The following is an 11572-nucleotide window of genomic DNA, read 5'->3' on the forward strand; positions in this document are numbered from 1 at the left end:
CACCGAGAGAGATGAGTACTCCTGCGCGGTGCACAAAACGGACACCATAAAGATGGGTCGTAAACATGGGGTCATAAAGAATCGGCGTTGGACGAAACGGGGAATACCGGACGCAAGCAGTTGCGCGACCAAAATGAAGAATTGATGTTTTTTTTTTTTAAATAGCTATTTATTAGTGCTGTGTAGAGCACTTATATTCTGATGAACCGGGTAGAAGAGTGGGGAACAACGACAAAGCAAGAGAGCGGAGATATTCTAGGCACCAGACAGGGGCTGAAGATGAATGGAGGGTGATTTTTATGTTGGTGTATAATGCGTAGGAGAGGTCGGATGAGTTTTTACGTGCACGCTGTGGCAGTAGACGATTCATATCAGAATAAGGCGAGAGCAACACACGCATAAACAGACTGAACTGTGGGGCGAGTTCCGTACTGTGAGGGAGTGTCTGTCGGAAACTTTTTTTTGCAGTTGCGTTAGTCGTCGTGGGCCAATGAAATAAAACTATGAGAACGATGTGCAGCAGCAGGCGAGTACAGAATGAGAAAATACGGAGTTGCAATAACGGTTTATGCGATGTTCTGGTGTTTTTCCATTGCTTGGGCTGCGGTACAATGGGGGGGCATGACGATCATGAGAGAGGTGTCTGCATGCCAACGGCATTGTTTGCACGATATTTCATGCAGAGACACTACAGTAGAGGGTCCGTTTTGATGTAGGTGGGGAGTACACAGTGTATGATGTGGAATGGCAAAGTGAATGGACTCCATTCAATGGAGTCAAGTGTTACACTTATTGACTAGGCTACAGTAGATATCACACTTCTATGTTATTGTGGGATATTTTTACGGAAAATTGCATTTTTACTGTAGAGGGAGATTTTATACTGTAGTCCGAGATTTTATTCGAATTTTAGAGAAGCGCACGCGTACGGCCCGGCGGAATCCGGGCCGGACGCGTGGACGCTTCTTAAAGGAATTTCGTAGAAATAAAAGAGAGATGGTGACGGGCGCTGCGGGGAAAAAGGGGGGGAGAAGACAACTCGGCCGACCCTCACCACGGAACGGCAGGCTCCCCAAACCGCCTCCCCCATTTCACCAACAACATGGTACTCTTGCGGAGGGCCGACGCAGACACAAGTGCGGGCCCTAACACTGTTACCTACGATGGGTCGAACGGGCCAGATGTTTCCAAGTTTCTGTTCGAATACGTGAACATCATTATGCGCGGCAAGCCTGACGAGGAGAAGGCAGGAGGTATCCTATTCCACCTCGAGGGTGCCGCGTTCGACTATTACTATGACATGTATAGTCATAATGGGAGTCTGACCGAGGCCGTCAGTGACTGGGACGGTGTGAAGAGCGCCCTGTGTGACCGTTTTACGGAGGCACTGTGGCCAGAAGAAAACATCCAGAAGGCAATGAGTTGCCGACTGGATGGTAGGAACTTGCTTACTTCGATGGATGAAATGGACAAGCTCTACAGGAGGGCTGGTTTTAACGATGAGGCAAAGTACGGCTTGCTTCCCAATGCCGTAATGGCACATTTGGATGTTGCTCAGTTCGCGATCTATTGTTCTCCGACGACGTAAGAAGAACTGATGAAGACCGTGAGGGACTTTGCTGCAGGCCGTGACGCCTTCAAGGCGGCGAAAACTGCTGCGCAGTCCGTTGAACCTGTGACGCCCAAGCGCGTATTGATGCGTTCTGATGTGAATCCTTGACGGGACAAGCTGGAGAAAAGGGTACACGCCCTCACCAACCAGCTGGCAGAACTGTCACTGATGATGAAGAAATGAAAAACGCCAGGGGACAATGATACGAGTTGGAAATGTTCCTATTGCAAGGAACCAGGTCATTCAGCGACTCGTTGTCGTTCCAACCCACACCGTCATACTCGTTGCCCGACGTGTGGGAAGATTGGACACACGACAGAGACTTGCTGGTCCCGCTTTGCGAGAAAGAATGTGGCTCATGCAGGTCTTCAAGGTAACGCTGAAGCAGCAAGCGCTTATGGCCCCAAAGCAGGCGGTTCTGCCAACGACGCCGGTGACAAGGCCACCAGAGACTCGAAGCAGGTCACCGTTATAACTGAGACCAACAAGGGGGAATTGGTGGCAGCTACGAAACGCAACGCCGAAGGAGAGGCCTTGCCGAATCAGTCGAAGAACCGTGAAGAAGTTTCGATCCCGAGGCTGCTGAATCCCACTCCAATAGCTCTTAAGGGAACTCTCCCGTGGAACGAGCCGCTGAGAGTGCCGAGAGTGAAGCCTGCACGCCAGAAGAAGAAGAAAGTTTCAAAGAAGGCGGCACTCCAGGAGCACGTCGGCAAGTACAACGCCGTGTCAGAGCTGGCGAATGCGCCGTCTGGTCTAACATTTAAACAACTTGTCCGTGGAGACGCTGAAGGAGCAAGGAAGGAGATGAAGCGCCTTCTATCCAGGAGATTGGGGCGTTCTCGCGGGTTTGCGGGCCACACGGATGTCTTCCCGAGGCGTCTTCGGGTGGTTACTGTTAAAGTTCATGGAACTGATATTCAAGCACTACTGGATTCTGGTGCGGTGCAGAACATCATGTCGCCGCACCTGATGAAGAGACTTCCTCTGAAGCCAGAGAGTACGAAGAAACACATCACTGTGGCAGATGGGAAGAGCTCCCCTTGTGTTAGATCACTGCGCCATGTCCCCGTCTCGTTTGGGGGACTGGTGAGCATGATGGACTTCCTTGTCGTTACGGAAACACCGTACGACGTCATCGTGGGGATGCCGTCGTTAGAAGAGCTCTAAACGTGCATTGACTTGGGGCAACAGCATGTCCAAGTAACTGTGGGTGCTGAGACGATTCGACTAAGTCTTGAGATGGATGAAGACCGTAAGAAGCCGGGATCCGCTACCGACAGTGAGGACTTCACGTCAGACTCGGGGGCCGTGCCGGCTGACTCGACTGATACGGATGAAGACTTCGTCCTTTCGTTGCGTGAAAGGGTGCCGTTTGAACCAGACCATGCCTGGGCGGGAGCAGTCACTGAGGACGAAGATCCTCATGCTGGACTTCCGGACCTAGCTGAGGAAGGCTCAGAGTACGAGCCGGCAGATGAGAAAGAGAAAAGAGATGAGAAGGAGGGACTTCTCATGTCTAAGCTGAGCCATCTCAGCAGAGAAAATGCCGACCGCATAATGTGTTCTCTCAAGAGTATAGGAATAGCCGCATGGTCTTTGGACGACCTCAGGCCGGCAGATGTCCCTGTGTCACATTCGTTTGAGTTAACTGACGACAGACCCATTTCGCCCGCCGTTCGGAGGCTCCCTCGGAGACACAACGCGGTAGTGCGTGAGGAGATCGAGAAGATGCAGAAGGCAGGGATCATTACCCCCTCTGTAGCTCCTTGGTCGTTTCCGGTCGTCATCGCAACGAAGAAGGACGGGAAACCTCGCTTCTGTGTTGACTACCGCGCGCTTAACCGGGTGATGAAGGCCGACAAGTGGCCGTTGCCTAAAATGGAAGAGATATTCGACGACCTTGAAGGAAGCAAAGTATTCACTACCCTGGACTTGTTCTCGGGTTATTGGCAAGTGCAGATGGCTTCATGGTGCAAAGAACAGACGACGTTTGTCTGTCGGTCGGGACCTTTCAATTTGAAGTGATGCCATTCGGGCTCATGAATATACTCCTCTCCGCCCTGGGTTGGGTGAGAGGCGGAGGCTATAGCGAGGGAGCACGCGGCGCGGACGCGACGCGCCAATTGAACCGATCGGACGAGCTCGCGAAAAGGGAGTGGCTCACTGGCCGGTTACGCGCAGTCGCCCCGTGGTGCGTGAACGAGAGCGACCGGTAACGGGTTAGAAGCCAGCGCACGTGACAGACAACCGAAAACGGACGTACGTAGGCGCAAAAGGGACGGGGGCGAGCTTGCCCCAGTTTACCGGTAGGGACGGGTGTCAGGTCTTAACCCCTCAGAGGGACGCCTCGGACACCTGTCCCAGTACAGTAGTACAGGACCTGCCCCTAGTGCGTGCCAGGTACTGTACACAATTAAAAAGCTAGCGCCATAATTACTACTACCGCACGGACGCTGCTACTACACGTGTGCATTACTGTACACGCGTGTTGCTTACAGACTACCGCACGGACGACACGTGTGCTAACGCGCACACGTAACAAGCGTAGACTACCGCACGGACGACACGTGTGCTACTGTACACGTGCGCCACGCCACGGCCGGTTGGTCAACGCGCGCGCTCCCTACACGTGGGCACACGCGCCCACGTGTGCACCGTTCACGGCCGCACGGTTAATAACCTCCCCGCGCGCTCGCCGGTCGTTATACTACACGCTCCTTCAACATTTCAAAGGATGATGGATGGCGTATTCAGAGACCTGCCATTCGTCCGTGTATACCTTGATGACGTGGTCATCTTTTCGAAGTCCTTGCACGTCCATGTTGACCACTTAATTGAAGTGTTCGAGCTGATTGCTCGCAGTGGATTGAAGTTGAAGCTTGGGAAGTGTTCCTTCGCGCAATCACAGACCAGGCTATTGGGGCACGTCATCGGAAAGAAAGGGATTGAGGTGGATCCAGAGAAGACATCGATAATTTGGGACACCCCCGTGTAGAATAAACACCCCCAGACGACTGGAGGTGTATGCGCAGTTCGACCTGTAGACCCCGGATCGGAGAAGGGGGAAGCGGGCCAACCAGCTACGGAACCGGGCTCGGGCCCGGGTAGCGGTGGTAGAGCGGGAGCGAGCAGGGACGCGCGCACGCACGAGCAGATCGACGCCTCGACGCCCCGGAGCAGCACTGGGTGACGTACCAGTGCTGACGGGCGGAGGCGGTTCCGTGCTCGCCCGCGTGCTGCGCGTCCACTCCGGCTCGGCTCCGACTAAACGCGCGTGAAGAGCGAAGGCGACGTTTAGAATAAGCTGGGTGCACTGACCTTGGCGGTCGGTTGAGGACCAGCCCGTGCTTGTCCCTCCCCGCCGCCGTCGGTCCGCACCATATTTAATATACAAAACAATCTATCATAACACTACAGTACCGAGGTACTGTAGTGGAATACTGCAGTGCAGGTCGGCCTGCACTGTAATACTGTCAGCTATGTCGAGGCTGACAGTACACGTATTACCCGTGGTGCGTGCGCGCTTCGTTCGCGCGTGGTACACGTTTGCACGTGTATGCGCGTGTCTTTTGTCCCCGTGGTGTACACGTGGACACGCGTGGTTGTACTGTAGAGCGTCGAGCTCTACAGTAGGGGATCCTGTTGTTGATCTAATCTGACTAAACAGGCCCCAGGGGGGGTTATACTACACCCCGAGCCGCGCACCAAGACGGAGTTACGAAGCTTCCTTGGACTAGCGGGGTATTACCGCCGATTTATCCCTAAGTTCGCAGAAGTCTCTGCATCGATGCATGCTGCTACTTCTACCAAAGTCGAATTTGAATTTACGGAAGGGATGCGGACCGCCTTCCAGGAGTTGAAGAAGAGGGTGACGTCTCCTCCGCTGTTGGCGCTCACGAAGTTTGACGAACCCTTCGTGGTCGAGACAGATGCATCCAACATGGCAGTGGGAGCAGTTCTGGCTCAGAAGAAGGAAGACAGGAAGGTTCACCAGATACAATACGCCAGCGGAACGATGACGGAGACTGAGAAGAAGTACTCCACCTGTGAGAGAGAAGCATTAGCGGTGATCTTCGCGCTAAAGAAATTTCGGGTGTATTTGCTCTCAACGCAAAAGTTCAAGTTGATTACGGATCACCAAGCCCTTCAGTATGTGTTCAAAAAGAAGTACATCCAGGGTAGACTTGCCCGTTGGTTGGATTTCCTGGTGGAGTACGAATTCGAGATATTGTACCGCCCCGGCTCAAAGAATTGTGCCGCTGACTTTCTCTGGCGTCTACGAGAAGACGATGGCAGGCGCGAGGAGGATGAGGGGGACCTGGTATGTGCTGCCGCTTTTGCGAAAGGAGATATACTGGAAGACATGGAACCTCATGTACGCGACACGTACCGTTATCTCGAAGGCGAAGAGATGGTCGAGCAAGATGCTGCGCAGAGGCGCAGAATCAAGAAGAACTCCAGGCGGTTCCTCGCCTGGAACGGAAGGCTGTTTCGCAGGACGAAGAATGGGATCAGAACAATCCCTTCTCGGCGGACTCGACTGCAGATATTGCGGTCGCTGCATGACGACATTGGCCACTGGGACGCCACAGCTACGAAGCAATTCGTCCTTGACAGGTACTGGTGGCCGGGAGTTCATGGTGATACCTACGCCTACGTTCGTGGATGTGAAGGCTGCCAAAAGGCTGCGCCCATCTAGACGTACAAGAGCACGGCGGTGATACCAGTCTCTCAGCTCTTTGAGACATTCTCGATAAACTTTGCGGGACCCCTTCCCAAGACGAAGAACGGAAAACGTTACATCCTGATAGCGGTCGAACATCTGACTGGTTGGCCCCTGGCTTGGGCAACCGAGACCGCTACGTCTGCGGAAGTTGTCAAGTTCGTGAAGGAGGAGATCATCCATTCGTTTGTTCCCCATCGGAGTATAGTCTCAGATAACGCAACATGTTTCAGCGCGACAGCGTTGAAGAACTTCATGGCACAACAGGGAATTTCATGGAAACCGGTCCTCGCCTATGCTCCGATGTCCAACGGAAAAACGGAGCGTATGTTTGGGACCATCAAGCGTTGAATTCGGAAGACGCTATTAGGTCAGGGCGCCGCTACCTCTAAATGGGAATCGCCGTTGAAACAGATTCTCTACGGGTACCGTCGGCGCCGACTGTCCGACGGGTTCTCCCCGTTCGAGTTGATGTATGGAGTTAAGCCGCCCTCGCAACCCCAGACCGAGTCGATCCAAATCCGGTGGGGGGCGTTGAGGGGCGCAACTTGGAACTGTTAGCGACCCTCGCGCTCCGCGCGACGAGGACTGCTAAACAGTTGGACAGAAAGAGCAAGAAGATGGCATTTATCTCACAACGCCAATTTGACGTAGGCGAACAAGTTCTGGTTGCCCGAGGAACAGCCTTGGGAGGGCTACGGAAGTGGCCTTTAGGAGAATCGAAGTACTACGGCCCCTGCAGGGTAGTATGGGCAAAGCACCCGCGGTACACACTCGTGTCGCCGGGTTTGCGCTACAGTCGACAGGATATCCACGCAAGGCGTTTAATTCCCTTTATTCAGAAACCCGCACATCTTATGTAGATGCATGGGGGAATTGCCCCATGGACTGGTGCGGGGATGAGTACGAGGAGTAGGAGGGCAGAGACGATGTAGCTGAGAAACTTCGCTGGGATTGGACTCTCTGTGCGTTTTAAAGTCTGTGAGAAGAGTTGTTGAGGGTTACGGTGAGAAGAGTTGTTGAGGGTTACGGAAAGAGTCGAAATGAGACATCAACGGGAATCAAGGTTGTCCGATGGACTGGGGGCAATGTGCATTCTAGCGGAATGAGGAAAGAGGAGGCCGTCTGATCAAGGAACTTCGATGCTATAGGAGTTTCTGTGACGCAAGAGCTGGCATTGTGAGCTGTGAAGGCGGCGGAATGGTCGGAACGACTACAGAAGACGTCTACATGCAGGGTGCGTCGGTGTATACGCAGCTGAGAGACACTGGAACTACGGCAGTGTATGATTCAAATGGATTAGTGCATAATTCATGCGTGAGTTGGTGAATCTCTGACCGCATGCAGCCTTGCATGCCAGCCACAGGTCGTAGGCTTGATCAGTTGATGCGACCGTCACGTAAATGACGGGTTTGTCGAACCAAAGGGCGATGAAAGCATGCCCACCTTGTTTCTCGATCTGGTTCTGGAAAGATTTCACTGGGAGTCAGGCCTGGGAGTAGCCGTTGAGGATGGTAAGTCGTCTTGGTCCACGAAAAATGACGTAATACACTCGAGGTTACAGTTCGCCGGTTATCGTAAGACGGTGGTTGCTATTTTCTCCGCGACGAAACGAACGCGGCCGAAGCCTGAGGCGACGCGAAAACCACACGGCCTGAGGCAAAAGCGATGCGAGACGAGCGCAGGCCGCCTTGCTACCAAGCGCAAGATGTTGGACTTTCCCGCCAGTGGAAGCCATTGCCGTCTGCCTGGTCCGAGCCATGTCGCACAGAGAGTACCGCCCGAAGGACCACAGACCTCTCGTGCGTGGCTCGGAACGCGGCGCGTTTCAAAGAAGTCCCGGAACGGGAACAGCAAGAAACAGAGGCTCAGGCGACCCGGAGACCACGTGGCCTGAGGGTCAGACGGCGTTGGATGATTAGCGGCCGGAGGCCCTGGAGACGCGGAGACCACGCGACCCGAGGCTACGGTGACGCTGAACGTGAAATCCACAAGTTCCGGAGACCACACCGCCCGAAGTTGAGGTTGAAGTGCCGGAGGCGGCGCGAGAAAGAAGCGATGCGAGCGTATTGGGTGCAAGACGGCGGTGGAGCGGATGAAGTGACTGTAGAGGGAGATTTTATACTGTAGTCCGAGATTTTATTTGAATTTTAGAGAAGCGCACGCGTACAGCCCGGCGGAATCCGGGCCGGACGCGTGGACGCTTTTGGAAGGAATTTCGTAGAAATAAACGTGAGAGGGTGACGGGCGCTGCAGGGAAAAAGCGGGAGAGAAGACAACTCGGCCGACCCTAACCACGGAATGGCAGGCTCCCTAAACCGTTTCCCCCATTTCATCAACAACAGTTATCAATATCAATTCAGGGATTATGTAGGCTACATTTAGCTATCAACGATAGAGTCCCTTAAGGACGTGCCACCTTCAATTCTACGTGCCACCTACAATTCTACCTGTTTTAGGGTGTAACCATTTAGACAAATTTCGTGGGTGGCGCAACCTCCCTTTTATGGTAGTGCACCTACTTTTGTTGTGGAGTCAATAGGACTATAAAGCCAGGTCGAAGACGCTACTCGTCTTCGACCTCAGCACATTCGATCATCTCAACCATCAACTCGACAACTTCGTCCATTGACCGTGCTCACCCTCTGTAGCGGTTCTGAGGCAATAGCCTGCCGCTTTCCCCCTCCCTTTAAGGTAACCCTATTTACCACCCTTTTACCCTTCACTGAAATCCCCTCCGGACCGCCCCCTTTCGGTCGGTCTCCCGACATCAAGCACTGACGAGGGCTTCATGACCGCATTCGGGATAGTGATTTCTTATATGTGTGCACGTCTCCTTCCGTGATACATTGATGCTGGGGAAACGCCAAGAGGCTTCTGATTGGGAGTTGTACTTGAAAAGCGCCATGCGGTAGATCTTTTGCTTCTGTGAAGCGGTCTTGGTCGGGCCGTCATCTTTCTTCAAGATGGGCATTCACCCTCTTGATGTGGAAGGTTTTGCTGCGTCTATGTGGAGCTACAAAACCGCCCTACCGGACTGTAATTACAATGCTAGCTAGGGTTCAACTTGTTCTTCGGTGGTTGGGGGTAGGCTGGACATCATAATTGAGTGGAAAGTGCGACAGGTTTGGGTTGTGCGTGAGTGTGGGTGAAATGCGTGAATAAGTAATAATACTGTTGAGTCTTTCGGGAAGGCGCATGTATGCTCTGCTGGAATTGCTACCCAACTGTAATGCAGCACTTCAATTACACTAAGCAGTGGTTGCTAGTAGCAACTTGCTCCAGAGGAATGATGGGGAAGACGGCGGTGCTCTCCGTGATGTGAATGCAGGGAGAGTTTGTACGAAATCTAGAAAACAACTGAAAGTTGTTGCTGTTTGGACAGCCCCGCAGGACCTGACAACGGGGGTGCGTCGCGGCACGGAGACGACACGTGTTGTTTTTGACTCGTTTTTAGTAAAACCCGTCGCGGCTCACGACGCTGCTTGATCCAAGTGATTAGGAGCTACTGTTTTGTAGTGTACAGTACTTACAAAAAAATGGTACAGTTCGAAAGCTATTTTGATTCTCCCTCTTTGGTTTCCCGCAGGTTTATACAATAGAGGTCTGCACTGCGTGGGAGAGCGGGAGCTGTTTCGGATTGAACGAAAAGAGTCCACCGCAGTATCTCGAAGATAGACTTTGGCAGTCTACGAGACTGCCAACTTATATCGCCAGACAGGTTGCGGTGGCAAGGATTGTCCTCCCTCTCGCCTGATGTGGTGTGAGTCTGCTGTAAAATGGAAGGAATGTGTCGTGCTGGTATACGTCCAATACCGTAGTGCCTTGTGCGTGGCCCCTGACGCAAAAGCGTGTTGGTGGGGGGTAGTGTAGACGACCAGAGCCCCGGTTCGATTTCGTGGCGAGTTTCTCTAATTATATTTTCTAGGAGACACTTGTGAATCTTCAGGAAATTGGACCACTGAAAACGGGCCAGTAGATAAATGTTACAGTAGACCCTGCATTCGCAACAATAGTCATTGAATAAAGCATTTTTAGACGTACAGTGCATCCAGGAAATAAAATTCCGCCACGGTATCGAAAAGGCCAAGGTGTGGAGTTTCGACGAGCTGGATTTAAAATATATCTGCTACACGTAACATTAAATTCCATCCACTAATTTTGCGGCAACGGTTGCGGTTGGGCGCCAACTTCGGGTTGAGATGCGGCGATCTACAGTCGGGTATCGTCCGTTATTCTTTTTAGAGTGCAGTACCCTTGGTACTGGACCACTGTATGCAAGTGCTACAAAGGACAAAGTGTTGAAAAGCTTATTTTTGCCGGAAAGGCTATACTGTACCCTTGGGTACTGTGCACTTGCATGTACGGTAACTCTCAGCGGTACATCTTTGCGCTTATTTATCATCAACTTGAAAGAAATATCTAACTAAATCTTGTACTGTATATGGGGCCATCACAACACTACCGCAAATACCTCATCAGGGTGAATCTACCCCTACTGTAGAAGCTTCCTTACCACGTGTTGAAGACGAGCAGAAGCTGTCGGACCAGCCCCAAAAAAACACGACTAACACAACGTGCTGGGGCAACGAACAAGCAGAGTGCCTTGTCTTTTTATGGGCGGTACACAAGCGAAGGGGCGGTCTGCCGTCGGATACGCCATGCGAAGGGGCGTCATGCGAGGCGTCATGCATGGCAACAATCACGCCGACTCCCGTGTTGGGCGGTCAACGTCACATGACACCCTCCGGGCTTTCTCTTGCTGCAGGCATTGCTTTTCCACACAAAACAGTCGTACGCATGAGCCCTCTGGGCTCATGCGTCTTAAATATGGGCACATTTGGTTGCCGTGTACTGCCCGGAGAGCTGCTGTCTGGAAGATGAAAATTTCTGGTCCCCGATTGCGCAGTGCGCTTCATGTGGCTCGGAGCGAGCATGTGCCGCAGCAAAGTCATTAGTCCCAAATTTCCTTGTGTGTACCCTTCAGAAGGGTAGGCGCACTTCGATCTCTCTTTCTTTTTCTCATTTAAACTGAGATACTGTGCTACTCTTCACGTTTGTTTATTCACTGAACGGTGGTGCGTGAGGCACGTCTAGTCGATAAAAAAGCATCTGCAGTACCAAGTCAGATTTTTAATATAAAGTTACGAGGGTGGGAGGGAAAGGAGGATGCCACGACATGACGGGACTGAATGTTAGAAATAAAAAGGGGAAAAAAAAAAGTGTAGATTTTG

This window comes from Chondrus crispus, genomic scaffold (assembly GCF_000350225.1).
Source record: "Chondrus crispus Stackhouse genomic scaffold, scaffold_48, whole genome shotgun sequence".
NCBI lineage: Eukaryota > Rhodophyta > Florideophyceae > Gigartinales > Gigartinaceae > Chondrus > Chondrus crispus.